Below are 12,720 nucleotides of genomic sequence, written 5' to 3'. Positions count from 1 at the left end.
ATTGCTTTTATTTATTTATTTTTGCAATAATAACGAAGGGGAATATAATGAGAAATCCAATGGGAAAATAAGGAAGAAAGGGAAATGGAGGGAAAGAAAAGTTGACAATAGGCAAAGGTCACAAGCAGCATGTTGACATCAATTTCTGACTATCGATCACCGATTATGCATCGATCGAACACAATCACACTGGTCAATTGACGATGGTGTGATGAATGATCGATTGCCAACTATCAAGATGGTCGGTCGATCATTCGTCGATGGCCATGACGATAGGTCGATTGTCAAGGATCACGAAGGTCAATCGATCGTCGATGATCACGACAATCAGTGTCAAAAGTCAAAACGTTTGGTCACCAGTTGTTTGTTAATGGTCATAACAGTCGGTCATCAACAATTAAGACGATCACCCGCTATCAGTGAAGACGGTCGGTTGTCGACGTTCAAGTTGGTCGTTAATGGCCGCAATAGTCGGTCCTAGACAATCAAGACGATCTTTCATTAACGATCAAGACGATCGTTCTTTGACAATCTAAATGACTACTCGTTGACGGTCAAGGCAACTGGTCATCAACAATTAAGACTATTGGTTGCCAAGAGTAGATCATGAAAGTCGGCCGATGGTTCTTACCAAGGTGATCAACGACTATTAATAAGAGGTAGGAGATAAAAGAGAAAATTTCTCAAACCTATGGCATTGATTAAGAAACATATTTCGAACCCACGAGTTTTATTTTTTTATCCAAGGAATTTTATTCCAATGGGCCAAACATGGGTTAATGCCAAGCCCCCTAATTCCAAGTCCATAGACCAAACACCCCCTTAATCCCGGGAATCTTGCATAGTCTTGCAAATCTTACGCCCAATTTATGTTTCCATGAATTTTCAAATTGATTTACTGATTATCTAAATGGATTTACCAATTATGTTTTCAAATTTATAGTAATATTTGGTTGTGCGATTTTTAAATTTTGGAAACATTAAAAAGATTACGTAAGATTGGGGAAATCATGTGATTCTGCGGAATCTCGATCCTCATCCTAGTCGAGATTCCACCGAGCAAGCCAAAAAGAATAGATAGTTTGGATATTGGTTGAAAATGTTAATTTTTTATACAAATTTTGGTGATCGATCTCGACCGAGAAGTATCGAGAAAACTATTTTAACGAGTTTTCAAAAAGCGGACTAGTTGTGAAAAGTGAAAACTTAAAAAGGATTGTTTTTACCATTTTTTCTTGTATTTTCTTGATGGATATAAAGAGCTTCACGGTCTGAGCTTCTTTTTTAATCTAGTAGTTTTCTTTCTTCTTCTATATTAATCATATTTGTATTATGGCATTTTAATGTGATTCCTTTTACAAAATTGGATTTTTACGTGATGTTTAATCCAATGACACAAAAGAAGGAAGTTAAAAAGGGTCTTGTGACTTTGCAAATGAGAAATGAGATAGTACATCTGCATTTGCATCTATATTTTCGACATATTTTGATTAGCTTAACGTTAATCTGAATTAGTCTAACCTTTTCTATCTTGGCATCAAAGAGGGGAGTAAAGTTTTCGGCTTTAGTAGATGCCAAGGGGCACATTTCTATTAGGTGGTTCCCCTACCCTTTTGATCATGTACATTTTCTTTATTTGTCAATTTGTGAGGAATCAAACCTCTAACCATGACGTTGATAATAGGTATTTGATGCCAACTGAGCTAAGCTCTTTTCTTTATTTGTCAATTTGTAAGAAATCAAACGTCTAATGATAAAAATTGAACCCACAACTTATACAATAGCTAAAATTAGGCCCCCAAACTTACTAATTTATATAAATTTAACCCTTCAACATTTAATTTTAGAAATCCAACTTTTAATTAGATATATGATCGTTAGTTTAATTTTGAAAACTCCATCGTTCTTTCTCTTTAGGATTGTATCAATATCGGGGTGGCTAGATACTCGAAAGGAGTCGAATAATATCAACTTTTAATTAGACCATCTAACCATAGCTTTCTACAGAAAGTCCCTCCATACCATACAATTAACATCTCTTATAAGGGGCAAAAAGGTCAATAAGGCTCCTAGAGTCAAGAACAGGGAAAGTACAAAGAAAATGGAATATTTTCAATTAATAGAATTTCAGCCAAAACACCTTTCCCATGATAAAATATTACTCAGAATAGAAGAGAACTGAGAACCTTCTATGTGGGTGGGTATGGCAATGTTGAGGAGTTGAATAGTAGAAGCTGTTGGGCCACAAATCAACCAACTTTCATAACATAAACTACTTCACATCTTTCTAAATAATAGATTTTTACACATTTTCAAGAAATCTTATTCAGATTCATATGCATTTGAGCATATGCAAAACCCAAACTTCAGAAGTTTCTTTTGAATTCATATGTTTCCACAATAATAATATTTGTTATGGTTCAAAAGATGCTTCAATGTCAGTCAATTGAAAAAAAAAAAATATAAGTCAAGACGATTGATCGTTGATGGTCATGACGATAGGTCGGTCGTCAACAATCACAAAGGTCAATCGATCGCCGATGATCATGACAATCAATCGTCGAAGATCACAACATTTGGTCATCGACTATTTACTAATGGTCATAACAGTCGGTCATTACAAACATGGGTTAATTCCAAACCCCCTAATTCCAAATCCATGGACCAAATACCCCCTTAATCTTTCAAAATTAATTTAATATTTAGTTTTACATTTTTTATACTATTAAAATTGATTTTGAATTATTAAAATCATTTTTTTGGTTATTTTGAAAATAACCTTTTTAAATATAAAAAATATTTAAAAATATTTATACTCTGTATCAAAAAGTTTCAAAAGTACAAAAAAAATTTTAAATATTTTGCTACGAAGTGTGAATAATTTTGGGATTTTTTTATTTATAAAAATTTTCCTTTTGAAAAAAATTTTAATCATCTTGAAATAACTCTCAGATATGCTAATCGGTTGGATTGAATCCTAATAAAATAATTTTAAAAAATAAATAGTAAAAACGAAATATCATTACAAAAACAATTTTTGTAATGATATAACCTTGATTTTCGAGTTAGAATTCACATTAACCTAATTTTAAAAAAAATTAAATTATATTCTTTTTTTCAATTTCTGTGACCTTTTTTTTCTTTATTTTATTTTTCAGATATTGATTTTGTTTTCTTACTTACATCTTCATTTTTTTAAAAAAGTCATCTATTCCTATTTATTTGTTTTTCTGACTTTAGGTTATACATTGATTATTTTAATACCATTTTCTCATTTTTAAACTACTAATTGAAGTAGTTCTGACGATTTTATGCTACCTATTTTCCAAACTACTAATCGATGGTTGAGAACTCTCTCTTGAGATTTCTATCGCTCCAAATTCATCCTTTGAAAAGTTTATGGATTTGATCCAAAGTTTTTCCCTTCTGTCAATCACATAAATTCTCATTTGACCATGTATCGTGATGGTTCCAAACAAATCAAACATTATTAGGATTGTCAAGGAAAAAGATGTATTATGGTTAATCTCTGTTATTTTCGACTCCTGCACAATAACAATTTGTGCATTGTTGTTGACTATATTCCATTTAGTCCACTGATTTATGTAAATACAATGTATGTAAATGCCAACAACCATGGATTAGGTTCGTTGTCCAGACCCTTTTGGGACATTATTGAGATGCACAAAATAAAATCTTAATTGCTACGTATACAACTTAGCTTTCAATAAAATAAAATTAACTAATTCACAATAAAGAAAATGATAAATTGTTTAACTAAGTAACCTATCAGCAAGTTACATTGATATTGATACATAAAGCCTGAAAGTTTAAAGTTCGATAAAGCTGGTTGTCTACTTTGGAGGGTTTAAATTAGCCCAAACCTACAACCAACAACCTTTTACAAGTCATAGATTTTTCAAATATCAAAACTATAGTTTGACATTTAAAGAAGGAAAAAAGAAAAAAAAAAGTCTCCATTTGAGATCTAAAGCAGAAAAAAAAAACCATAAAGCCGAAATACATAATGTGTTGGATCTAGAGTTCCCCAAGAAAAAGCATAAAGAGAGCTGCAATACCAAATCTTTACTCCTTTGTTTCACCTACAAAACAAGAAAGCTCAATAGTTCAATAAATGGAAGAAAGCTCATAAGAAAAATATAGACCCAATTTCTAAGCACTAAAAAAAAATCAAAGGTAGACCTTACTTGGATGGGTCTTGCAAAGGTTGAAATTGTATATCTTTTTACCTTGAGAATTAATGGTCATATAGATGAAGATTGGAACTAAGTTTGGAAGTCAAGAAATAAATTAATCATTCACTCATGTCCATCAAAGTATGAGACATGATGCATACATTAGTTTCGGTTCAACGACTCAGTCAACGCAACAAATATCGGCTCAACGGCTCAGACAGGATCGGCTCGGCTCGTCTTCTTGACTCCTTCGACTCGATTTGGCTTCTTTCAACTCAGTCGTCTATTTGAGAAGACACGAAACGGATGAACGAATATTTGGATCGATGGATCAGATAAAGCTCGTTTGGCTCGTTAAACAGAGGTCCGGGTTTGGGTCGCCAATGAACAACTCGAGCACTCAGATCTGGATCGTCGAATCCACGAGCAGGAATTCGGTGGGTTGGCAAGGCACGAACGTAATCTGGGCGAGGCATAAAAACGGGGGCACGAGTCCGATGAACGAATGAAAAATAGGGACAGAAACGAAGTCACTGATATGGTCAAGGCACGGACGAGCAAAGACCGACAGACGAAAAGCAAATAGAGGCTGGGTCGGCTGCACGAACGAATGTCGGTGGTGATTCATTAGTTGGGCTCTGATACCATGTCAATAATGTATTTCTTCAAGATGTATTTTACAAAAAAAGGTATGGGTAAATACAGTATGAAGGGATTAAAAATAGACCCCAGAAAGACTCAACCAATCCTAAAGCTCTCTAACTATATAGACTAAGTACATATATTAATAAAATCCATGATCTCTTGCATCAGGTGGACAACAACCAACATCTTAATCATATTTGTAGGTACAAAAGTTAGGTTTTATTTTGGTTTAAACTTCTACAAGTTCTTATCTAAGTAAAAGCAACAAAGTTCTCATAATTAGATGGATTCACAATTTACGAATATAAGTCGATTAGGATCATATCATACCTTTCCACACTTGTAGTCGATCAAAATGGGGTGATTCCTAACATTTGAAAACCAGAGATAAAATAGCAAACAAATTAAAAGATGTTCTAAAGATCTGAAAAGATCAAAACAAGAAGAAATAACACAAACAAAAACTGAAATTCATATATTATCGGATGAAATGTTCAGAACCAATTAGAATTTTAGAGCCTCAATAATAGCATCATTCGAAATCGAAATGAAAGGCTTCTGCAATAATCCAAATACAATCACTAATTATAACTAGAACATACATATATAATTTACATGAACAAATATTACAATCTAATAGAAAAAGAAAACAAAGAAAGTGAAAGAGAAGATATCACAATATACATTTTTGCCTTCAATTTTGAATCAAAAAACTTAATGTTATTAGCTTTAAAAGACTAAAAAATTCTCCTCTGAGTAGGGTTCAAGACACAAATATCTAATTCAAAAAATAGAATCAAAATCAAATCAAGAGAGAAAAGAACAATAATCCAAATCTAAATTTCTTATAAACCAATTGAAGAAAAATTATTGTACTCACAATAGAAGTAGTTTTCACATCCATGAACTAGGCATATTTTATGATTTATTAAACATAAACGAGTTGTACTTAAGAAGATAGTCAATCCTATTTCAATATATTCAAATTTTGCAGCCATGCCTCCATCATACTTAACATCAACAAAATCCATTTAATTATGACCCTTAAACAAAAGAAAGGTAAAAAGGTAAAGAGATTTAACTCGCATAGATGAGAAAGCTTTATTTCGACATTACATGATGGAAAACTATCTAGTTTGTATAAATATAATTAGGAAATATACAAGTGTAAGAAAACTTTTCAAAGTTTATAAAATACAAGTAGCCAAAAGAAAATATAACCAACTATTTTAAATTGAATTGGTTTAACATACAAGTGTAAGAATGCTCCTAATGAATTCTTTCCCCTCCCCTCTAGTTCCTATCCTTGAAAAACTGTAACAATAAAAATCAAATACACAAACTTACATCAGCATAATAAAAAACAAAGTTAAAATCTTTAGACTTCACAGAGAAATAATATGAGAAATAATTAATAATGGAATACTGATTAATTAGTGAATTGGTGTGAAAAAATGGAAGGGGGAGTTGGAATGTTAATTAATGCTCAACCCCAATGTTGAAATTTAGTCCGAATGTGTCTTTATGATATTCACACAATTTAGCCAACAAAAGCGTAGCTCAATTAGCATGATGTTTATACTATCAACCTCGTGATTTGAGATTCGATTCTCCCACCTCACACTTTAATTACAATACCTCTTCAAAAAAAAAAAAAAATTAGTCCGAATGTCTAAAAACACGATAAAGTCACACCATAAAATCTAATAATATAAAATAAAGCTATAACAAAATAAACATGTTTGGAAGTGATTCTTAGAAAGACAACAAAATAATCTAAAAAATTACACACAAATGTTTAAAAGTGATTTGGTGTTTATGACATTGTGTATACAAATGATTGGAGAGCTAAAAAACTCAGCAGAATATCCCATTTAAGAAGTTCCATGGATGCCAATAATATTGGTTAATGTTAAGATACCCCAATGGCTAGACACTTTCTATCAATTTAACCAAAACCATATGCATTGGGTTAAATTGTAAAAGTTATTGAGTTTAAGTTGGATTAGGATAAATATAACATCTTGAAGTTGATTTGAACTTGAAACAAATCTAACCCGTCATCTAACTAGAATAATTGACTCAAGGGAGTTGATAAATGGAACCATTGAAGTAGGTTCCAACTTTTAATCTAAATATGAACACTCTGATAAGTGCCATAGATCAGAATACTTTTGAACACGAAAGCAACACAATCTCATCAAAGAGCCTACACTGGATAAAAGTGGCAGCTACCACCATAATCAACTGAAGAAAATCGGAACCTATGGTCAAGGATTATTGTAATGGTAATGGTTGTGGAAACCAATGAACTGAACTCTAACAAGCTTCAAGCTAAAAATGGGAGAACACTAACAATAATCATTATCATACATTAATAGTTTAGGAATGCTCATTATTAATGAGATATATAGTGTATGGCTCTGTGCTATGAATGTTTTCAAATAAACAGAAAATTTAGCCTAGTAAAATTGAAAGCTATTTTTAACATGATATCCAATTCTTATGAGTGCTAATCAATACCAAAAGAAGACCAGCATAAGAAATTAGAAGAGAACTTGAAAACTGGCCGCTTCCATGACGAATGTTTACCACTGCCATAAATCCATCGAAACAATCTTGAACAATCGAAAGCTTCTCCATCAACATTTTCACACACAACTTCTTCATCTTCTCATCCTGCTCCAAATTTTTATTCCTTCGGTGACCGCAATCTCAATACTCGCTTTCAAACATGCCTTATCTTCAAGAAGACAATCCAAATCCCTAAATTTCAACGAAATACTCCCAACATACCCGATAAATCCCACCCACACACTGATCTTCTGCAAGCGACGAGAGTCATTTGTCAATCAAATCAGATTTAGCTAACCAAATGAATTGTTCAACGAAGTAATAAAACCCTTCTCCGCCATATCCAAGGAGGGCGAGCAGAAATTCTTGGGTAAACTTGAAATGTGAATTTCTTAAGGCATTAAGGTCCTATATGAACTTGTCGAGAACGGAGGCCGAATCCACACCAGACCCGCATGATCGATGACAAACAAAGGCTGGATCGACGAACGAAGGTCGAATCTGTACACAAAGGCCGGATCGATGAATACAATCAACGAGCGGAGGCCAGATCTGCACAACGAACAAACTTGCACGACGAATGCACCTGTACCATCGATCGATGATTGATGGACCACGACAGATTCTTCACCCACAATCGACAGACAAATGGCAAGGGTTTGAAGGAGAGAAGCGAGAAAGAAGAGCGTTTGGCGAATTTGGAGAAGAGAAGTGAGAAAGGAGACGGAAGAAAATTATTAGAGAAATTAAATGAAAGAGAGAGGATACTTTATTAAAAAAATAAATGGGTATCTACAATGTCGGTTTAAAACCAATAGTAAAGTATGTCTTTAATGTCAGTTTAAAACCGACATTGAAGATCCACTTTTTTTAAACCGACATTATACATCTGTTTTTAGTTTTCCAACCGACATAAAAGACCAAATTTCTTGTAGTGGATGGTTCAAGAATTCATTGACATTCCATCTATGTTCGATTGACATTATTAAAAATGGTTATAAGAAGGTCACTTCATGAATTGTAGAGAGTGTACAAAGTCATTAAAAATGAACAACAAGGTTCCATATCATCCTTGTGATGTTATAAGTTTCATGAGAATACTTATAGAGGTCGGGAGCTTGCATTGAATTCAATCAAAGGATTTTGTGAATCCTTATATGCTCTCCTCCATGCATTCTCAGTTGTTCTAATTGAGAAGAATCCATAAGTGTTTTGTCCTCAACTCAGGTGCAGGTCGAAGGATCATTGTTTCAAATGTGTTCTTGAGCATTTTCCCTTTTTATGGCTATAATTTTCGCTACAACCACCCATATCACCTTTATTGGTGTGCTTGTATCATCTTTTTGAGCTACATATCCTTGGACTAAATGTAGATTTTGATCGTTCTCTATCGCACTGAATTCTTCTATATTTATATTTAACTAGCCAAAGAAGCATGTTAGATGTAAATATATCTAGGAATACAAGTAATTATTTAAATTTTAATGCATAGAAATTGTTACTTTCCAAGGTGGAATTGGAGCATATGGTTACCAGAATAATAAATAAAAGATTGAGTCAAACGGAGAATGAAGCAAATAGAATTGAACTTCGGTGTAAAGTGGCTTGATGATCATTTAGAGTATCTATTCTTATTAATTTTTTTTTTCTGACTTTAGTTTATACATTGATTATTTTAATACTATTTTCTCAATTTTAAACTACTAATTGAAGTAGTTCTAATGATTTTATGCCACCTATTTTCCAAACTACTCATTGATGAATGACAACTCTCTCTCTTGAGATTTCTATCGCCCCAAATTCATCCTTTGAACGGTTTAAGGATTTGATCCAAAGTAAGTTTTTCCTTTCTGTCAATCACAGAAATTCTTGTTTGGCCATATATCGTGATGGTTCCAAAAAGAAAAAGTTTATTATGGTCGATGTATGTTATTTTCAACTCCCACAATAATGATTTGTGCATTGTTGTTGATTATGTTCCATCTAGTCCACTGATTTTTGCAAATACAATATATGCAAATGCCAACAACCATGAATTAGGTTCGTTGTCCAGACCCTTCGGGGACGTTATTGATTTTGCAAAAGTGTATTCCTGTTTCGACTTTTCATTAAGGAACACTCTATATTTAGGAGTAAGTTTGTACTAAAGAAAGTCATATACTTGATTGGTCTTAAAGACAACTTTGAATTTTAAGACCACTAGGTCAAACCAAACATCATTTGACTTCCATTGCAACCGCTCTTCTTGTAACTGGTATCTACGTGCATATGTATATAAGAAAAGTGTTTTTTGGATGGTTCAAAATTCATTGACATTCATCTATGTTCTATTGACATTGTTAAAAATGGTCATAAGCAGGTTACTTCATGAATGGTAGAGAGTGTAGAAAATCATTAAAAATGAACAACAAGGTTCCATATCGTCCTTGTGATGTTATAAGTTTCATGAGAAGGCTTGGAGAGGTCGGGAGCTTGCATTGAATTCAATCAAGGGCTTCTGTGAATCCTTATATGCTCCCCTCCATGCATTCTCAGTTGTTCTAATTGAGACGAATCTAGGAGTGTTTTATCTTTAGCTCAAGGTCGAACGACCATTGTTTCAAATATGTTGTTGAGAATTTTCCCTTTTGATGGTTATGGAAAATAAAAAGCAAGACAAGCGAGAAAGTTCTTTACATCAAATTAGTTTAAATTATAAAATGTAAATAAAAAGGGAAAGAAAATATGAGCTTATCCCACTGAAAAGTTTTCAACATTAGAAATTCAATTGAAATCACACCCCCTAACCATAGCTTTTCTACAATAAGAAGGTCCAAATTGCCTCTAGAAAAGGGCAAAAACGTCAATAATAAAGCTCCCAGAGTTAAGGATTGGGAAATAACAAATGCAAAATCTCCAATCATATCATTATTATTTCAGTCAAAACTCTTCTCCATGCTATAAATAATATAAAACCCAAAAAAAAGAACAAAAAGAAGTGAGAAACTTCTGAAGAGAAGAAGCTGCTGAAACAAATTAACAAAGTAGAAGAGAAATGGATCGAGTAAAACCCCAGAGTTGAGCAATTTCTTTCAAATTCATAAGCAAAACCCAGAGTTTAGAAATTTCTTTACAACACATATGCATTTCTTCTAAGCAAAAAGATAGAAGAAATTACCCGAAACTCATTGCCTCTGATTTCTTTAAATATGCATTCTAATCTCTCCACTACCATTTCTGCATTCTTCTCAAACCTCTTCTTCTCTACTATTTCCTGCTTGCAGTCTTCCCAATCTCATCCCTGCCCTTCCTTACCCTGCACCCATCATTTAAAAAATGGCAGAGCAGTTGTGTAATCCAAGCCACCTGAAGCATGAACTGGAGCTGAAGAAGTATCTGAAACCTTACACTTGCGATGGCTGCAAGGAAATAGGCTTTGGGCCTCGATACCGATGCGAAAAGTGTGATTTTGATCTTCACAAAGCCTGTATGTTTCCAAAAAACTCACCAATTTCCCATGAATTCTTCCCACGTTCCACCTTCAAGTTCTTTAAAATCCCACCAAGAGCCTGCCACGACAAATGCAGACGGATCTGCGACGCCTGCACAAAGCCTATCAATGGCTTTATGTACCACTGCAAGAAACGTGACTTGGATCTCCACCCTTGCTGTGAAAACCTCAAGATGAATTACCAAATTGAAGACGTGGAGTTCAATCTCCACAAGGAAGTCCAAGGTGAGTGCATGTGGTGCAACAAAAAGACCATCAGAAGCCACGGCCAACACAATGGTTGGTCCTACATATCTGAGTGCAGGAAGTACCATGTTCACGTGGCTTGTGCCACTGAAATGGCTTTAGAAGAATGGTACAAGAACGGAGGAGACTGGATCAATGTCGATAATGCCGATCAGGACCCAAACTTGGCTCTGCAGAAGGTGAATCTGAAAGCAATTCAAGCTCGAGGGCGTGGGGATGGCGGAAAAGGGAACAAGTTTTGGAGGATCCTTAAGGTCTTCATCAAGACCATTGTTAGTATCGTTCTTGGAGATCCCACCACGGTTCTGGCGTCTCTCTTCATCGAGCTGATTGCATGAAACTTGTTTATTTAAACTTTTGTTTTGCCTTCTCTTTCTGCATAGTGTATTCTCTTTTTTCTTTTATTCCAAAAGTATAGTGTACACAAGTCTGTAACACTAAAACCATGTTTCAGTTTTGATTGTGTGCCTGCAAATGAACAAATAAAAGTGATGTTTTTTTCTTTATTGTTGGGTTATTGATGATAATTTAATTGGAGCCAAATAAATGGGGAAAGCTGAACGATTCAGATCTCAAAATAAAAGAAGAGAAAAAAGCACAGGATTCAGATTCAACAAACCAACCATAGAGGGCTAAATCGAAGAAAGTTAAAAAGGGCGAAAAGGAAACGACAAGAAATTGAAGTTACCTGATATCATCGTGAGATGAAATGAGTTGATTAAGGTCGAACTAAACTGCCATGGCAGACGCAGCCGGCGGCCACGACGTCGGTCAAACCAGGAGGAGTTCGGCGATGAGAGAGAGAACTGAACAGAGAAGGAAATTTCAGAAGAAATGAAAGGAGTTTAGGGCATTTATGGATGAATTAATTGTATTATATTAATATTATATTATTTTTAAATTGAAACCTTAAATTTGGGCTCACACCGCTGTTAGTGGGCTGGGCTCAAAACTAAAATAATTTGGATTCCGTTCTTCTCAATCCATATTCTTTTTTATATTTTCAAATTACTTAATTTTCCACTTTTAAATGCAATTTTTATATCATCTATATTGGTTTTGAAGGATTAAAAATATATTTTAAAGTTATTTTAAAAATATAAAAGTGAAACGGGTATTAATGGTTTGTATTCGTAATTGACCGTGAGGGTATTTTTTAAACTTTTTGTAAGTTCAAGGGTATTTTCAAAACTAAACACTAACGATTTCCTTCCAAAATTAACAGCAATGACACTTTTGAACCGTTTATAAAAGTTTAAGAGCATTTTTATAATTTTGAAAGTTCAAGGATATTTTTTACACAAGTATAAAGTTTAAAGATATTTTGTATAATTTAGCAAAATATGCAATATGTAATTTATTATAAATTAAATTAAATAGCAAATTTACTCTTTATGGTTTGGACAAAGTTAGAGGTTAGTCCTTATGATTTCAAAAGTTAGAATTTAATCTCTATGCTTTGATATAATTAATTTCATATATAGTTCCTATAGTTTGTTAAAATCTTCTAAATAGACCCTAGTATAGGGAATGTTTATGAAAATTTTTTCAAACCATAAAGACTAAATT

At 33.5% G+C, this 12,720-nt stretch overlaps 1 long non-coding RNA gene and 1 pseudogene across 1 annotated transcript; both read right to left on the bottom strand.

Annotated features, from left to right (window-relative positions):
• Window positions 1–3,769: 3,769 nt before the first annotated feature.
• LOC150031577 (uncharacterized) lies at window positions 3,770–5,512 on the bottom strand. The gene is made up of 2 exons (XR_016525731.1): window positions 5,172–5,512; window positions 3,770–4,794 (listed from the first exon to the last, which is right to left on the bottom strand). It is a non-coding gene; the product is annotated as an uncharacterized LOC150031577 (long non-coding RNA).
• Window positions 5,513–6,161: 649 nt separating this feature from the next.
• On the bottom strand, window positions 6,162–11,219 carry LOC150031576 (peroxisomal membrane protein 11A pseudogene; annotated as a pseudogene).
• Between the last annotated feature and the right edge of the window lie 1,501 nt (window positions 11,220–12,720).

Source organism: Benincasa hispida, unplaced genomic scaffold (genome assembly GCF_027475165.1).
Source record: "Benincasa hispida cultivar pf3 unplaced genomic scaffold, pf3_genome.v1.1 HicScf1121, whole genome shotgun sequence".
Classification (NCBI taxonomy): Eukaryota; Viridiplantae; Streptophyta; class Magnoliopsida; order Cucurbitales; family Cucurbitaceae; genus Benincasa; species Benincasa hispida.
Note: the sequence above shows the minus strand (reverse complement) of the source record. Positions and strands in the feature narration are given on the sequence as shown.